The following is a 4,396-nucleotide window of genomic DNA, read 5'->3' on the forward strand; positions in this document are numbered from 1 at the left end:
CTGACTCTGAATTTATATGCCACTGATTAGCAATCATTTTCTTATGCTAATTTATACCTTAGAACTTGATAGTAAAAAATATAACATACTATTAATGCAGTGAAAAAATAATGTGTTCAGGGTAACTGGGCAGCACAGTAGCATCACCAGAATACCTGCAGCAGCTGTGAAATTACAGCAACATGTAACAGCAGGCTTTCATTCCCCACCTACAATGCTGTTTTGATTAAAACATTACTGTACCCTGTATATTTGGGGTGGGGAGTGAGAAGAATCATCAGAAGCAGTTGAGCCTGGCGTGATGGCCCACTCCTCTAATCCCAACACTTTGGGAGGCTAGGGTGGGAGGATCACTTGAAGCCAGGAGCTAGAGACCAGCCTGGGTAACATAGTGGGACCCTATCTCGGCAGAAATAAAAGAAATAAAAATTTGATAGACCGGAAGCTGGGGTCTTAGTTCTCTTTCCTGTCTTGCAAGGTGGCGGGTGAAAAAGTTGAGAAGCCGGATACTAAAGAGAAGAAACCTGAAGTCAAGAAGGCTGATGCTGGTAGCAAAGTGAAAAAGGGTAACCTCAAGGCTAAAAAGCCCAAGAAGGGGAGGCCCCATTGCAGCCACAATCCTGTTCTTGTCAGAGGAATTAGCAGGTTTTCCCGATCTGCCATGTATCCCAGAAAGGCCATGTACAAGAGGAAGTACTCAGCGGCTAAATCCAAGGTTGAAAAGAAAAAGAAGGAGAAGCTTCTTGCAACTGTTACAAAACCAGTTGGTGGTGACAAAAACGGAGGTACCCGGGTGGTTAAACTTCGCAAAATGCCTAGGTATTACCATACTGAAGATGTGCCTTGAAAGCTGTTGAGCCATGGCAAAACACCCTTCAGTCAGCACATGAGAAAACTGCGAGCCAGCATTACCCCTGGGACCATTATGATCAACCTCACTGGACGCCACAGGGGCAAGAGGGTGGTTTTCCTGAAGCAGCTAGCTAGTGGCTTTTTACTTGTGACTGGACCTCTAGTCCTCAATCGAGTTCCTCTGCAAAGAACACACCAGAAATTTGTCATTGCCACCTCAACCAAAATTGATATCAGCAATGTAAAAATCCCAAAACATCTTACTGATGCTTACTTCAAGAAGAAGCAGCTGTGGAAGCCCACACACCAGGAAAGTGAGATCTTCGACACAGAAAAAGAGAAATACGAGATTACAAAACAGCGCAAGATTGATCAGAAAGCTGTGGACTCACAAATTTTACCAAAAATCAAAGCTATTCCTCAGCTCCAGGGCTACCTGCGATCTGTGTTTGCCCTGACAAATGGAATTTATCCTCACAAATTGGTATTTTAAATGTCCTAATAATCTAATTAAATAACTGATTACCTTTAAAAAAAAAAAAAAAGAAATAAAAATTTAAGCAAAATTAGCCAGGCATGGTGGTTTATGCCTGTAATCCCAGCTACTTAGGAGGCCAAGATGGAAAGATGGCTTGAGCCCAGGCCCTCAAAGCTGCAGTCTTCTATGACCGTGCCATTGCACTCCAGCCTGGGCAACAGAGCAAGACCCTATCTCAAAAACAACAACAACAAAACACAAACAGTTAAGGGATCAGGAGAGGGTCTGTTGAGGCCTAGATGGATTCACTGGTGAGTTCCACTAAATGTTTAATGAATAATTAACACCATGACTTCATAAATTCTTCCAATAAAATAGAAGAGGAAGGAATACTTCACAACTCATTCCGTGAAGCCACTATTGCCCTAATACCAAACAAGATGAAGACATCATGAGAAAAGCAGAGATCAATAGCTTTTATGAATGTAGATGTAAAATCTTCAACAAAATGCTAGCAAACTGAATTCAACAACATATAAAAAGGATTGTACCCCATGACCAAGTAGTGTTTATCTCAGAATGTAAGGTTGGTACTGCATATGAAAATCAATCAGTATACTATGACATATTAATAGAATAAAGGACAAAAACTATATGATCATCTCAATAGAGGCAGAAAATTCATTTGACAAGATCCAACTCCATTTCATAATTAAAAAAAAATACTCAACAAAGGAGGCATAGGAGAGAATTTCCTCAATCTGAAAAAGGGCAGATATGAAAAACCTCACTGCTAACATCATACTTAATTGTGAAAAACCAAATCCTTTCCCTATGAAAAGGATGTACATTCTTTCCAGTTTTTTTTAAACTCTTAGATTCAGGGAGTACATGCACAGGTTCAATACATGAGTAAATTGCACGTTGATGAAGCTTGGTGTACAAATAATTCCCTTTACCTGGGTAGTCAGAATAGTACCCAACAGGTAATTTTTTAACTCTCGCCCAGCTCCCACCCTCCCTCCTCTAGTAGCCCCGGGTGTCTATTGTTCCCATCTTTATGATCATGTGTATTCAATGTTTCTGTTCCTATGTTAATTCGCCTAGGATAATAGCCTCCAGCTGCATCCATGTTGTTGCAAATAAAATGATTTCATTCTTTGTATGGCTGCATAGTATTCCATGGTATATGTATAGCACTTTTTAAAAAATCCAGTCCACTGTTGATGGGCATCTAGGTTGATTCCATATCTTTGCTATTGTGCATAGTGCTGCATCAAACATGAGAGCATGTGTCTTTTTGGTAGAATGATTTGTTTTTCTTTGGGTATATGCCCAGTAATGGGACTGCTGGATCAAATGGTAGCTCTTTGAGAAATCTCCAAACTGCTTTTCACAGTGGCTAAACTAATTTACTTTCCCACCAACAGTGTATAAATGTTCCCTTTTCTCCACAACTTTACCAGCATGTAATTTTTGAACTTTTTAATATTAGCTATTCTGACTGGTATCTCATTGTGGTTTTTATTTGCATTTCTCTGATGATTCGTGATGATGAGCATGTTTTCATATATTCCTTGACCTCGTGTATGTCTTCTTTTGCAAAGTATCTGTTTGTGTCCTTTGCCCCTTTTTTAATGAGGTTGTTTTTGCTTACTGAATTGTTTTAGTTCCTTATAGATTCTGGATATTAGACCTTTGTCAGATGCATAGTTTGCAAATATTTTCTCCCATTTTGTAGGTTATCTGTTTATTCTGTTGATAATTTCTTTTGCTGTGCAGAAACTCTTTAGTTTAACTTGGTTCCACGTGTCAATTTTTGGTTTTGTTGCAATTGCTTTTGGGGACTTAGTCCTAAATTCTTTGCCAAGGCTAATGTCCAGAATGGTATTTTTAATGTTCTTTTCTGAGATTTTTATAGTTTTAGGTCTTACATTTAAGTCTTTGATCCATCTTGAATTAATTTCTATATATGATAAAAGGTAGGGGTCCAGTTTCATTCTTCTGCATATAGCTATCCAGTTATCCCAAGATCATTTATTGAATAGGGAATCCTGTGCCCACTGCTTGTTATTGTCGACTTTGTTGAAGATCCAATGTTTGTAGGTGTGTCGCTTTATTTCTGGGTTCTCTGTCCTGTTCCATTGGTCTATATGTGTGTTTTTGTAGCAATGCCATGCTCTTTTGCTTACCGTAGTCTTGTAGTATAGTTTGAAATTGGGTAGTGTGATGCCTATGGCTTTGTTCTTTTTGTTTAGGATTGCTTTGGCTATTTGGGTTCTTTTTTGGTTCCATATAAATTTTAGAATTATTTTTTCTAATTCTGTGAAAAATGATATTGGTAGTTTGATAGGAATAGTGTTGAAACTGTAGATTGCTTTCAGCAGTATGCCCATTTTAATGGTATTGATTCTTCCAATCCATGAGCATGGGATGTGTTTCCATTTGTTTGTATCATCTATGATTTCTTTTAGCAATGTTTTATAGTTCTTGTAGAGACCTTTCACCTTCTTGGTTAGATGTATTCCTAAGTATTTTTATTTTGTGAGTATGGCTATTGTAAGTGGAGTTGCATTCTTAGTTTGGCTTTTAGCTTGAACTTTATTGGCATATAGAAATGCTAATGATCGCCGGGCGCGGTGGCTCACGCCTGTAATCCCAGCACTTTGGGAGGCCGAGGTGGGTGGATCACGAGGTCAAGAGATCAAGACCATCCTGGTCAACATGGTGAAACCCCGTCTCTACTAAAACTACAAAAAATTAGCTGGGCATGGTGGTGCGTGCCTGTAATCCCAGCTACTCAGGAGGCTGAGGCAGGAGAATTGCCTGAACCCAGGAGGCGGAGGTTGCAGTGAGCCGAGATCGCGCCATTGCACTCCAGCCTGGGTAACAAGAGTGAAACTCCGTCTCAAAAAAAAAAAAAAAATGCTAATGATCTTTGTATATTGACTTTTTAAAATACCTTTTTAAGAGATGAGGTATCACCATGTTGCCCAGTCTGGTCTTGAACTCCTGAGCTCAAGCGATGTTCCCACCTTGGCCTTCCAAAGTGCTGGGATTAGAGGA

The 4,396-nt window shown here is 39.5% G+C and overlaps 1 pseudogene across 1 annotated transcript; it reads left to right on the forward strand.

Moving 5' to 3' along the window:
* Positions 1 to 646: 646 nt before the first annotated feature.
* Positions 647 to 1,378, forward strand: LOC116524736 (annotated as a pseudogene). The gene has a single exon (XR_004257469.1). The product of XR_004257469.1 is annotated as a 60S ribosomal protein L6 pseudogene (transcript).
* Positions 1,379 to 4,396: the final 3,018 nt, after the last annotated feature.

The sequence above is a fragment of the Sapajus apella genome, unplaced genomic scaffold (assembly GCF_009761245.1).
Source record: "Sapajus apella isolate SASKATOON/1434 unplaced genomic scaffold, GSC_monkey_1.0 scaffold46, whole genome shotgun sequence".
NCBI lineage: Eukaryota > Metazoa > Chordata > Mammalia > Primates > Cebidae > Sapajus > Sapajus apella.